We start from the raw sequence: 14,129 nt of genomic DNA on the forward strand, positions 1-14,129 counted from the left end.
CTTAGTAAATGCTCATTATCTCCCTTTTCTTCAGGTTTAGTTTGTTGCATTCAGTGCAAACTAACAGAACATGAGCTTCTCTTCAGGATAAATAAATAAGTTTTGATATAAAGCCCAAGTGTGTATGTGTGCTTAGTTGTGTCTGAACCCACGTCTCTGGTGTCTCCCGCATTGGCAGGCAAGTTCTTTACCACTGTGCCACTTGGGAAGCCCCCAAATGTTCTCTTGGGAGTGCCTACTTAATGACAAGCTCCGAAAAGGACTTAATTCGAACTCATTTCCTATCAGTCAATAATAACTTTATAAAAGAAAGGACTTTGGTGAGGTTTATAGACGGCACAGGGGAAGAAGTTGTGGCTTCTGAGTATTAGGTTCCACACACAGGCAGACTGAAGGTACAGGGAGAAGCACCAACCAGCAAATCCTCAGATCAGTCACGGCTAATTTACATCAAAGTGGAAGTAAACCCGCCTGAGCCATGGTGATGACCTGTGGGGGAAAGAGTGCCCTTTCCTGAGGATGGACTATTTAAATCAAAGGGAATTATCTCATTAACTACCTGGTGATCCTGCTGGGAATTTGCTAAAGGGACACTTCTGGGATTTAGCTTAATCCCACTTCTATTTCCTCCAACCTTAGCTTGACCACCTCAAAAAGTACACACTTAAGGTATTCAGATTTTATCTCATACAGTAAACATTTGAGTACCTACTATGTGCTGTGTATATTTGTAGGCAAACAAAGATGAATATGAGATACAATTCCTGTCCTTAAGGCCTTCACAGTGTAAGAAAGAAAACACACATGTAAACAAGTAAACAGACTATGTAGTAAGCAAACAAAAAAGAGTATGTAATACTCAAAAGAGCATTATTACAGGACTGCAAATAATGTAGTCGTTTTAACCTAGGAGATTATGAAAGTGATATAAGGGTCACCTTTGAACTGGGTCATTAAGGTTAAGAATTCATCAGGTGAAAATTTTCAGGGAAAGATATTCCAAAAAAAGGAGCATGCCATAAGCAGAACCGTAGAGGCATGTACAGAGAAAAAAGGAAAAGACGTAGTTTGATTGATAATTTTAAAAATAATTGTATTTCTTGTCCGTGTTGGATCTTCATTCCTGTGCAGGCTTTCTTTAGTTGCAGAGAGCGGGGCTGTTCGCTAGTTGCAGCGCTCGAGCTTCCCACTGTGCTGGCTTCTCTTGTTGCGGAGCATGGGCTGCAGGCAGGTGGACTGCGCAGTGGTTGTGTCCAGGCTTAGTTGCTCTGCGGCCTGGGGGTCTTTCCGGACCAGGGATCGAACCCATGTCTCCTGCATTGGCAGGCGACTCTTCACCACTGAGCTACTGGGGAAGACTGATAATTTTGTTTTTATGTTGGTGGGAAGTGACCACCAATTAGGAGAGCAGATTTTCCTTAATCCTTCTCCAGCTCCAAACAGTAACATTGGAACATTCCAACCTTTCTTAAGGTCTAGATGAATCCCCTGGTGGGTCATATGACTAAAAGAAATAAAAAGCATTAAAAATACTAGAATTTTCTTTCTTTATTAGGATTAGCCGTGACAGTTATTTTCTGAGGGAATCTTGAGTGTGTCCCTGGGACACCACCGGTCTTCTGGGAAGGACTCCTAGTGTTTACTTAGCCCAGCCCATTCCCATCACTGACCTAAATTAAAATTTGTTAAGTAGAATGTCATTCAAAGTATCTGTCTTCCCCTTCAGCCTTCCTGTTTATTATGAAAAGGTTCTCAGTTTCTCTTCCAAGTACCTCCATGTAATCTTTTGAAAGCGTAAACATTTCAAATTCTGGGAAATCTGCAGTGCTCACGGTGTTTTCAACCCTGAGGGAACGGGGAAGCCTGTTCCAGGATAGACATGTTCTTGTAGACAATGCAGTTCCTCAGTTTAGCTGGATAGTAATTCTTTTAGCTTATCTTCAGGTCCATGTCCTCACCCCCTTTACCGCTGAGACCTTTGAGGTGATCACCACACCCCATCCATGGGCAAAAGAGAGCGCCTAGATTCTCTGCCTCAATTCGGGCTGTCCTTCTTGCCATCAGTCTCTACCGCATTTTCTTAGGCTGTTGAGACCTGCCCTCTTTTACGTTTAAACCCAATAATTTTGTTTTTATGTTGGTGGGAAGTGACCACCAATTAGGAGAGCTACACTTTATCCTAATTTTACAAGTGAGGAAACTGAGGCACAAAGCATTGCGGTTTTGCTTGAGGTTGCACAATACTGTAATTGGTAGAGAAGAACTGATCTTTTCAGAGCCTGAATTCGGAAGACAGTTTTTCCACAAGAGTTGAGTCTTAATCTCTGTGTATCCTCAATTAAAAGCATAGAAAGCAAGTGTTTCATCCATGTTGGAGTTAGTGCAAAGCACCAGGCCATCAAGTGAACACAGAGGATTGTGTCATTTTGATTTAAAAAAAAGATTTAAAAAAAAAAAAGCTCTACGTGAATCAAAAGTTCTGATTGTGAGTCCAGTGTATTGGGGATATCCAGGGCTTGTTTTCTGGTATGGGTCCTCGTAGGACATTTAAAAAGGTAAATCCTTTTCTCTGACTTCTGAAATATTTTTTACTTAACGAGCAGTAGGGATCTGACATGGAGTAAAGGCCCTCCTCCAGAAACAAAAGCAGACTGACGTTTGTCCTTTTCTCTTTTTCAATTAAAAGCCTGTGCTGCCAGAGTTGCTGGCCTTTGATACTGAGGGATTACATTTTGACAGTGATTAAAAGGATGACAATAAAACTGTTATTGTGCTCTACTTTTAAAGTTCATTCAAACAGAATTAGACATGGCACCTATCTAGTGGGTGTGCGCCTTCTAAATGTCAAGGAGCAGCTTTCCACGCGTTTCATGTAAGCAGGTATTCCCTCTCGTGAGTAATACGCACTGGTAGTGGCATCAGACTTTCTTCATTCTAGAGGATGAGTTTTTGGTATCCTTGAAAAGCATCTAATATGTGACTCTTTGTTATTGTCTAAAAAAAGAAAAAAATGGTATTGAAATGGAAAGAAACTGAAAACGGTAGTCATGTGTGGTCTTAGGCAAGACCTTACTGTGGTTCACTCAGATCACATCAAAGGCCTCACTCTGTTGACCCAGGCCTCCGTTTCATTAACCACCAAATTAGGGGTCAGGACCAGGTAGTCTCTGAGGTTTCAACTTTGAAATTGCATGCTTTCCTATGAGCACAATTTGGAGTTTTCACTTGATCATAGATAAGAGTAATAGCTATAACTTCTTACATATTTAGTCTGCACTAAACGTTTTATCTACATTACTGTGACTAGAGAGGGATGCCTTCCAGGCCCCAAGAGGGGCTTTATCTGACACTTGGAAATGAATTGTCCAAGGAGACACACTTGCTGATGAAGCAAGACACTATTGAAAAGGGGCCACTTGAGTGGAGAGCAGCAAGGTCAGGGAACCCAGGACTGCTCTGCCTCTTGGTTCGCAGTCTCGGGTTTTATGGAGGAGGGTTAATTTCTGGGTTGTCACTGCCCCATCACCTTGCTTGTGTCCATATATGGTCTGGGCATTTCCAGGTGGCATGAGAGTCTCCCGGTGAAGACAGATTCCAGCATGAGAGTTTCCGGGAGGTTGGCAGGACATACTATGGCCCAGCATCTCCTCCCTCTTTTCAGCCCCTCCCAAATTCTTCAGGTTGGCGGCAGCTTGTCATTTCCTTGTTCCTTATTGGAACCTTCTCATGAGAGACAACTTGTGTAAGTGATTGTTTTCATCCCTGGTCAGGGCAGAAGGTTTCAGTCCATGGTTCCCTAACATTGTTTCATCTTAATGCTAAGGTAGATCTTTTACTCACCATTTTTCAGATGAAGAAACTGGGGTACAGTGGCTGTATAGTTTTCTCCAGATCACTCAACTGTATGCTTGGCCTTCCCTAAGATGTCTTCCTTAAGACATCTGCCGTATTTTGTCTTGAGCGGTTTGTGCGTCTCTCATGCCACCCTCAGCGCACGCCAGAATCCTGTGACTTGTATTGGCTTTCTTCATGAGCGTTCACCTCATTCTCCTTCCGTTGCTTGAGGGTGGAGATTGTGTCTTGTATTTTTTGTGTACTTCATAGGGACATGAAACTTTGTAAATTTTCAAACTTTAAAAGTTTAAAAAATAAAATACTCTTCCCCTTCAGTCTTTCTAAGCTTATGCTGTCTGAGGTTTGTTATAATTGTTGTATCACTCTCCCCAGCCTCATTATTACTAAAATTTCTGATCTTTATTTGATGTTAATAATACACTTTTTTCCTTTCACCTTTGTCCCTAGGTTGATATTTTATGAATTTATCTATTTTTAAATAAATAACTTTATTTTCCCTCATTATTAAAGATAATACATACTACTGTTGAATATTTCAACTTTACAAAAAATTCTTTTCCAAGGCAAACATTGCTAGGAATATCATGTCCTATAGGTAATTTCTGATAGTATTTTGATGAACAGCTTTCCAGGCATTCTTCTATGCATGTGTGCACCTAAATAAACATATAATGCTTTTTAAAATATGTTACATTGTTGAAATCTTTCCACATTAAGGCAAAGTAATTGATGCATGGGTGACTCACCGGTAGAATTCTTGCCTGTCGTATTGGTGCAGGCAGATTATACAGCATTTGATTGCACTGATACATACAGGCTGCTAATGGTGGACACTTTGGTTGCCTGTAGTCTTCTACAAACAACGCTGCAGTGAACCTTGTTCTACAGGTCTTGAGTACAAAGTGAGTCTCATCTGTCTGCATCACATACCTGCACTAAGATAGTATTAATTAGCAAAATAGTACAGCAGATGTCTATAGCCACACCATTGTCATGTAACACCATAAATTTGCAAGAACCCAATAACCCAGCATGATTAGACGGGCAAATATCTACCTGTAACAGGTATGGAACTTTGGGTTGCTCAGGAAAACTAAGATTCCTATTAAGCTAAAATTAAAAAAAAAAAGCTTGATCAACATGAAATTTATCTTCATTTTGTTAAAATCTTGAATTTTTCACTTGAAAGAATTGTTAGATATTTGTTTCTGTATTTGTTTTGGCCAAAAAAAAAAAAGAAAAGTAGTGGTTTGCATAGTCTATAGAGGATATTTTGTATTCTAAAGTGAAAAACAGAACCTTATAGGAAAACTGATTTTCTGATAAAATATAAACCATTCATTGTGCAAATATGTTTTAAGAACCAGTGATGTACTAAATAATGTTGTGGATACTAGGGCTCAAAGTCTAGCAGAAGAGAGGTTAAAATAGTAAATTATACTTCAAACTAGTTGAAATTCAAGATGAGAGAGAGAGCAGGAAAAGAAAATATTTTTCTTTGAATATTAACCAGCGTTAGGTTTGATTTTGTTTTTTCATTCTCTAACCTTTCTCTGTCAACTGCCTTGCTATTAAAATTTAAGTTCCTGTTTCTTGTGATTTGTTTTTCCATCCTTTCAAGTCATTCTCCCTAAATTGGTATCTCACTTGTTTTACCTTTCAGTTACTTGTTATATGATCCTTATGGATTCCTTCTGGGCCTCAGTTTCCTTGTGTATACAGTGAAGGAGTTCAGTAACTGGTTTCTTTTTTCTAGTAGGGTTCCAGCTCTGAGAGTTCTAGAGACCAGATCTGGCTCAGACAGTAAAGAATCTGCCTGCAGTGCAGGAGACCCAGGTTCAGTCCCTCAGTCTGGAAGATCCCCTGGAGGGAGAGAATGGCTACCCACTCCAGTATTCTTGCCTGGAGAATTCCATGAACAGAGGAGCCTTGTGGGCTACAGTCCATGGGTTGCAAAGAGTCAGACACTGACTGAGACTAAGTGACTAACACTTTTTGTCTTCCTCACTATTGTATCCCTAGTTTGTAGAATAAATCTAGCCACTCTAAAAGTGGAATAAACTTTGTTAACATTTTGACTTTAATTTGGGGGTGTGTGTCTACTCTGGTTCTTTGGAGATTTTTACTTTTTTTTTTCATCCCATGGTAGCTATATTACTATACATTTAGACTTGATTCTTTTTTACTTAATCAAGGGCAGTTTCTAACAGCCATGAAAGAGATACTTAGTTCAGACATTTTTTGAGTACTTATCATATGCCAGGCATTGCGCTATCCACTGGCAATATAAAAATGAATTAGATACCATCACCCCCCATCTTAAAAAGCTTAAAATGTGGTGAGGGAGAAGGATGCAAATGGATAACTGTAATAAAATATAATATGCGTTCTGCTAGAGGTATGTGTCCAGGGCACTATGTGAACTAAAAGGATTGTTTTTTATCGCTGGACATCTTGTGCCATTTTCAGACTGGTTGGTTGTATTTTATATTTTCCTGTTCCATAGAGATATTTTTAATCATGCCTTTTATTTATCTAAACACAATCACAGTTGTCTTATAATCTGTAACTGATAATTCTAGGATCTGAAGTCATTGTGAATCTGTTTCTGTTGTTGCTTATGCTGGTTCTTGCTCATGAATCTTTGTTTCCATGTGTATTTTTGTTTTGTTTTACTATAATCTGCTTATTTTTATTAGAACATTATTTATGGAGATTATTTGACCTTGAATGACGTTCCCATCCTTCAGAGATAACTCGTTTTCTCCTGCAGTGTCTAGGGGCACTACCAATCAGCTGTTTTTTTATTGTTGTTGTTAAGCAATGTTAGCCTTACAGGGAAGTTAGGGGAAAGATAGAGATTCTCATACACCCTTCTTCTAGTTTCCCCTAATGCTAACATCTTAGGTAACCATAGTAGTTATTGAAACCAGCATTGAGGCAGTATTAGCTAATCCACATACCTTCTGGGATTTTGCCAGCTTTCCCACCTTTGTCCTTTTTTGGCCCAGGATCCAGTTCAACCTCCCATGTTGTATTCATTTGTCATGTTTATTTTGTCTCCTTCAATCTCTGACAGTTCTTCAGTCTTGGTTTGTTTTTCCTGAAGTTGGTAGTTTTGAAGAGTAATGATGGATTGTTTTATAGAAAGTCCCTCAATTTGGGGTTTGTCTAATGTTTTGTCATGATTAGGTTATGCCATTTTGCAAGGTAGCACAGAAGTGCGGTGGCGCCCTTCTCAGTGTTCATATTGAGGACACGTCGTGTTTGACATTTTTTTTTAACTGATGACAGTAACTTCTAAGGTAGTATCTGCCAGGCTTCTCCACTGTGAAGTTACTCTTTTCTTCCTTGTGATTAGTAAGCCTTACAGGGAGATACTTTGAGACTGTATAAATACCCTGTTTCTTGTCCAGTTTTTGCCACCAGTTATTAGTGTCCATCCTCCAGCTCTTGCCTGCAGCAGTTACTGCTGTGATGCTTGCCTGCTGGCGATTTTCTGTTTATAGCATTCCTTCTATATTTATTAGTTGGAATTCTCTGTAAGGAAGAGCTGCCTCTTTTCCCTCAGTAACTAATTTATCCAATTATTTACTTATCATTGTGGACTCATGAATATTTATTCTATGCATTTTAATCCATTACCATCATTATTTGTTTCATTGATCAAATGGTCCCAGCCTTAGCCACTGGGAGCTCCTTCAAGTTGAGTTCTATGTCCATTCAGTGTACCTCTCTCATTTATTAAGCACTTCCTTTCTTTCTGGCATCCTAAGATGGTTTAAGCTCATCTTGTATTTTTTCCTCCCCCGACCCTGAAACAAGCCATTTCTCCAAGGAGCATTGTTTGGTTCATTTCTTAGAGATTAGTGTATACAAACCAATGTGTGCACTAAGATGTCATTACTTTTAGGTCCTCTCAGAAGACAGAATTAGGGAATGAGTGTGTAAAAACTTACCTCATTCATAAACAGATGCATATAATCATTTTCTCAATCCCTCCACTTATATATATATGTGTGTGTGTGTTAAACACCGTAAGTTCGTTCTGATGTCTTCAATTCTAATCTAGTACCATAAGGTTCATGTTAGCCTTCCCTCTTTCCTTATTTGTAACTTCTTTTTCCACAGGAAAACGTGGTTCTCATTATCCATGATACATTTACTTATTTGTTCAATTCTATAAACCCAGTAATGTTAGAATTGCTAACCCATACATCTGTGAGAAGCAAGTTATGACCTACAGTTCAGTAGCTCTGTGTAGTTCTTTCTTCCTGAACCTTATAGTACACAGTCAAAGGATTGTTTTCCAAAGCCATTTAACTGAGTTATTTTCTTCTCCACCCACTTTACTTGTGGTTTTGCTGTTCATTTGTGGTGTAATTAGGTTTATTTGTTACTGTTTGTGTTCCATTGGTTGGTTGTAATAATGTGAAGCATTCTTATGATTCCATCACTATCTTGGCAGCTCTTTGACGCTTTTAAGAAGTCTTTTCCATTTTATCCAATATTTTTAGCTGTTTTCAGTAGGAAAGTCAGTCCAAGTAACCTAACCTAACATATTACCAGAAATGAAACCTTCCCTTTGGAAAGGTATTGGTAAAAATCTAACGAACAGAAGCGGAAGATATTAAGAGGTGGCAAGAATACACAGAAGAACTGTACAAAAAAGATCTTCACGACCCAGATAATCACGATGGTGTGATCACTCACCTAGAGCCAGACATCCTGGAATGTGAAGTCAAGTGGGCCTTAGGAAGCATCACTACGAACAAAGCTAGTGGAGGTGATAGAATTCCAGTTGAGCTATTCCAAATCCTGAAAGATGATGCTGTGAAAGTGCTGCACTCAATATGCCAGCAAATTTGGAAAACTCAGCAGTGGCCATAGGACTGGAAAAGGTCAGTTTTCATTCCAATCCCAAAGAAAGGCAATGCCAAAGAATGCTCAAACTACCGCACAATTGCACTCATCTCTCACGCTAATAAAGTAATGCTCAAAATTCTGCAAGCCAGGCTTCAGCAATACTTGAACCGTGAACTTCCAGATGTTCAAGTTGGTTTTAGAAAAGGCAGAGGAACCAGAGATCAAATTGCCAACATCCGCTGGATCATCGAAAAAGCAAGAGAGTTCCAGAAAAAACATCTATTTTTGCTTTATTGACTATACCAAAGCCTTTGATTGTGTGGATCACAATAAACTGTGGAAAATTCTGAAAGAGATGGGAATACCAGACCACCTGACCTTCCTCTTGAGAAACCTGTATGCAGGTCAGGAAGCAACAGTTAGAACTGGACATGGAACAACAGACTGGTTCCAAATAGGAAAAGGAGTACATCAAGGCTGTATGTTGTCACCCTGCTTATTTAACTTATATGCAGAGTCCATCATGAGAAACACTGGACTAGAAGAAGCACAAGCTGGAATCAAGATTGCTGGGAGAAATATCAATAACCTCAGATATGCAGATGACACCACCCTTATGGCAGAAAGTAAAGAGGAACTAAAAAGCCTCTTGATGAAGGTGAAAGAGGAGAGTGAAAAAGTTGGCTTAAAGCTCAACATTCAGAAAACGAAGATCATGGCATCCAGTCCCATCACTTCATGGCAAATAGATGGGGAAACAGTGGAAACAGTGTCAGACTTTATTTTGGGGGACTCCAAAATCACTGCAGATGGTGATTGCAGCCATGAAATTAAAGACGCTTCCTCCTTGGAAGGAAAGTTATGACCAACCTAGATAGCATATTCAAAAGCAGAGACATTACTTTGCCAACAAAGGTCCGTCTAGTCAAGGCTATGGTTTTTCCAGTAGTCACGTGTGGAAGTGAGAGTTGGACTGTGAAGAAAGCTAAGCGCTGAAGAATTGATGCTTTTGAACTGTGGTGCTGGAGAAGACTCTTGAGAGTCCCTTGGACTGCAAGGAGATCCAACCAGTCCATCCTAAAGGAGATCAGTCCTGGGTGTTCTTTGGAAGGACTGACGCTGAACCGAACTGAAGTAAATGCAAATATGTATGGTAGTCTTTTGTTCTCACTAGGCTTCAGTGTGCCAATTCCTCCCAAAGCCTTCCAAAAATAAAACTCAGAAGTTAAGTTTGTTATATATTTATATTTTACTTCAGTTCAGTTCAGTCGCTCAGTCGTGTCCGACTCTTTGCGACCCCATGAATCACAGCATGCCAGGCCTCCCTGTCCATCACCAACTCCCGGAGTTTACCCAAACTCATGTCCGTCGAGTCGGTGATGCTATCCAGCCATCTCATCCTCTGTCGTCCCCTTCTCCTCCTGCCCCCAATCCCTCCCAGCATCAGGGTCTTTTCCAATGAGTCAACTCTTTGCATCAGGTGGCCAAAGTATTAGAGTTTCAGCTTCAGCATCAGTCCTTCTAATGAACACCCAGGACTGATCTCCTTTAGAATGGACTGGTTGGATCTCCTTGCAGTCCAAGGGACTCTCAAAAGTCTTCTCCAGCACCACAGTTCAAAAGCATCAATTCTTCAGCGCTTAGCTTTCTTCACAGTCCAACTCTCACTTCCACACGTGACCACTGGAAAAACCATAGCCTTGACTAGATGGACCTTTGTTGGCAAAGTAATGTCTCTGCTTTTGAATATGCTATCTAGGTTGGTCATAACTTTCTTTCCAAGGAGGAAGCGTTTTTAATTTCATGGCTGCAATCACCATCTGCAGTGATTTTGGAGCCCCAAAAAATAAAGTCTGACACTGTTTCCACTGTTTCCCCATCTATTTGCCATGAAATGATGGGACTGGATGCCATGATCTTCGTTTTCTGAATGTTGAGCTTTAAGCCAACTTTTTCACTCTCCTCTTTCACCTTCATCAAGAGGCTTTTTAGTTCCTCTTCACTTTCTGCCATAAGGGTGGTATCATCTGCTGGCCATTACTTTTAGTACTATAAATACCCAAGACAGTAAAAAGAAGACTTATCATATAATATGCTCTCAGTAAGCTGATAGCACCCATTACAAATTTGAAAGTTTTTATCAAGAACAATAAGACCTTGAAAATAAGAAAATAGAGACTTTTGGTTAATTGAATTTTCCAGTTAAGCATAGGGTAATCATAAACCCATTTTTGGTTCAAATTGGTGTAGATTTCCTCTTCTAAACTATAATCATCTACTTTTTCAGTTTTTGCATTCCACCGGAAAACTCAGGCTTTCCATTCTACTTCTATTAGTAGGAAAGCTCTACTACCACCATCACAGTGACATGTAATCATTATAACTGTGCAATCTGGGAAAATCACATATGCCTAACAAGAAGGGAGTGCTGCTGCTGCTAAGTCGCATCAGTTGTGTCCAACTCTGTGTGACCCCACAGACGGAAGCCCACCAGGCTCCTCTGTCCCTGGGATTCTCTAGGCAAGAACACTGGAGTGGGTTGTCATTTCCTTCTCCAATGCATGAAAGGGAAAAGTGAAAGTGAAGTTGCTCAGTCATGTCTGACTCTTAGCAACCCCATGGACTGTAGCCTATGAGGCTCCTCCATCCATGGGATTTCCCAGGCAAGAGTACTGGAGTGGGGTGCCATTGCTAGAGGAAATCATAAGTTATCTTCGTGATGAAATATTATGAAGCCATTTAAAGTGATGACTAAGAAGTATAATGATAAATAATTGGGTTTCCCAGGTGGCGCTAGTGGTAAAGAATCCACCAGCCAATGCAATAGGTGCAGTAGACACAGGTTCGATCCCTGGGTTAGGAAGATCCCCTGGAGAAGAGCGTGGCAACCCATGGACATGAGGAGCCTGGAAGGCTACAATCCATAGGGTCACAAAGAATTGGACATGACTGAAGCAGCTTAGTGCACGCACACACACAATAATAAACAACATGGAAATGTTTTTGATACCTGATGTTTGTTTTTGATATCAGATGTTTTGATGCTAAGTGAAAAAAGAAAAATTTATGTAAGCAATATGATCATGAGTAATTTAATTGTACACACACACAGAAGTGTGTACATACACACAGAAAGATTGGGGAGAAATCAACAAAATGTACTTTGAAAATAAACCCATATTCTGCAATGGAGTTCTGTTACAGAAATTGAAAATTGAAAAATAGGGACTTCCCTGGCAGTCCAGTGGTTAAGACTATGTGCTTCCACTGCAGGGAACACAAGTTTGATCCCTGGTGATGGAACTAAGGTCCCACATGGTGTGGCCAAAAAATAGAAATAAATAAAAATAGGAAATTGAAAAATAAATTTATTTTTAAATTCATGTCCTAATGCAACAGTTTTCAACTGTAGTAAATTACAAATGGTTTTTAATAATTCACCCTTTGTCTTAAATTAGAATAAATTCAAGGTTGTCACTCTGATGTCACTTTCATTTTGTAAGCTTTTTTGAGAGGGAGCAAAGGAGAGTAGAAAGGGAGTGCTGTGTGTTGGGGCTGAGAGTGTCAGGGTAGGAGCTGCAGATCTGGGTACAAATCCTGGCTTCAGCACTGACAAGCACCAGTGTGCTGTGTTCATTATAGAAGTAAAACTGACTTTATAACCTTTCTGATACTTTATTTAGAAAGCATTTAGAACATTAGAGTTACGGACAAACTTCAGCCATCATTATTTCATTTATGTGCAGAAACAGCTAATACTCATTCTGTTAGATCTAAAATATCTGTGCCAGTTTCCATCTCTGAAAAAGAAGGAAATAATATATTTTGGAAGGTGCATTAGCTCCTTGAAAATGGTGCTTATGTGTCTGACCGATGTGTTCCCCTCCATCACCATCACAGACCGGTGACTGGCCTCCTGGCTGGAGGTGGCCAGGGTGTTGTGGGCGAGCACAGAACCAGGAGGGCCAGGGCAGGGCCACTCCCTCTCGGCCTCCACCTCCTTGTCTGCAAAATGAGGCCAGCAATTCCTGCTTCTTTGGGCGGTTGGAGATTCAAATGAGAGCTATAGGTTGAAAGCCTTCGTCAACAGTAAATCCTTGGGTACATCTGAGGAGTCAGACATTTTAAAGAGACATTATAACATAGTGGTTAAGAGCTGAGACTCTGGTGTCATGATGCCTGGAGGGAAGAGACAAATTTCGTTTCTAGGAAGGTTGCTTTGAGAGGAGACTGTCTACAGGAGCCCTTCTGATAACTGGGCCTATTTGTGGTCCCCAGTGCACCTCTTAGGCTTGGTTGTCTCATGATTCATGTCAAGATGGCGATGCTCAGAATAAGGTCCCAGCTGCCTAAATTACCCAGTGCTTTGTAATCTCCAGCATATTTGAAACTCTGATAGTCAACTGAATTTGACGTAGGTGACCAAACTACCAAACTACAGCATTTTTAAGAGGAAATTTTCCTTATGGGCCCTAAATTCTATTCAAAGAAATTTCAAGAGTCATAAATAAAATTGCTTAGTATTAAAAAAAAAAAAAGAAGAAAGAAAAAAGTCTAAATTGGACTCATAAAGTTGGTTTCAATAGTGAGTGATAGAAATAGGAAAACCTACTTCAAGGTACTGTATAAGAAGGTAGTACTGAAGTCCTAATTTCAGAGTAAGATAACCCCAAATTGACCATTCTGATGCTGTCATTCACTGAGATGTGGGGCAAGATCCCTCACCTCCCTGAGCTTGTTGCCTTGAATGAGGGTGATAGGCCCCACTTTGGTTGTGACAATTGAGATAAAGCATTTAGCACAGTTCTTGGCACATAGGGAGCACTTGGTAAATAATACTCATGGTATTTTTAGGCAGGAGCGACTAATATTGTGTTTCTAAGTGATTCGGTAATAAGCTGGTAGTGTCTAAAACTAAAATTAGAATAAGAAAAAAGAGATGGTTTGACTTTTCTTTTGCTGTGTATCTTGTAATTGTTTAAACATTAGCACTGTGGGTTGATTCTTGTGGCTCTGTAGTCTGGGGGCAGGGAGGGGGGCATGTTTGTTGAATCTATGGGACCAAAAACAGATGGGCAATTGATTACATAGCACTTGAAGATAAAAGGAACTATTGAACGTGTGACCATTACTATGAGAGCCTCATTGAACAGCTCACCTACCATTTCAAGATTATTACCACCCGCCTCCTCTGAAAGCCTTCCCTCACCATTTCTGCAGCTGTGATCTCCCCTGAGAACCCATAAAGCTTACTGACCCCGTTTGGCCTCCAAGAAGCACTGAGGCAGTGAGTTGCCCTGTCTTGTGGCCACCCTCCCCAGGGCTGCGCTCAGGGCTCTGCTCTGCAGGCTTGGCTGGCTGGGCCCTCAGGGGTGTGACAGGGCTTGGATCCTTCCAAGGGCACATTC

General features: G+C 40.3%; 1 protein-coding gene across 3 annotated transcripts in view; it reads left to right on the plus strand.

Moving 5' to 3' along the window:
* Positions 1–14,129, plus strand: part of BICDL1 (BICD family like cargo adaptor 1) — an 80,729-nt gene that overhangs the window by 37,817 nt on the left and 28,783 nt on the right. The window lies entirely within an intron of this gene.

Source organism: Bos taurus, chromosome 17 (assembly GCF_002263795.3).
Source record: "Bos taurus isolate L1 Dominette 01449 registration number 42190680 breed Hereford chromosome 17, ARS-UCD2.0, whole genome shotgun sequence".
NCBI classification, from domain to species: Eukaryota; Metazoa; Chordata; class Mammalia; order Artiodactyla; family Bovidae; genus Bos; species Bos taurus.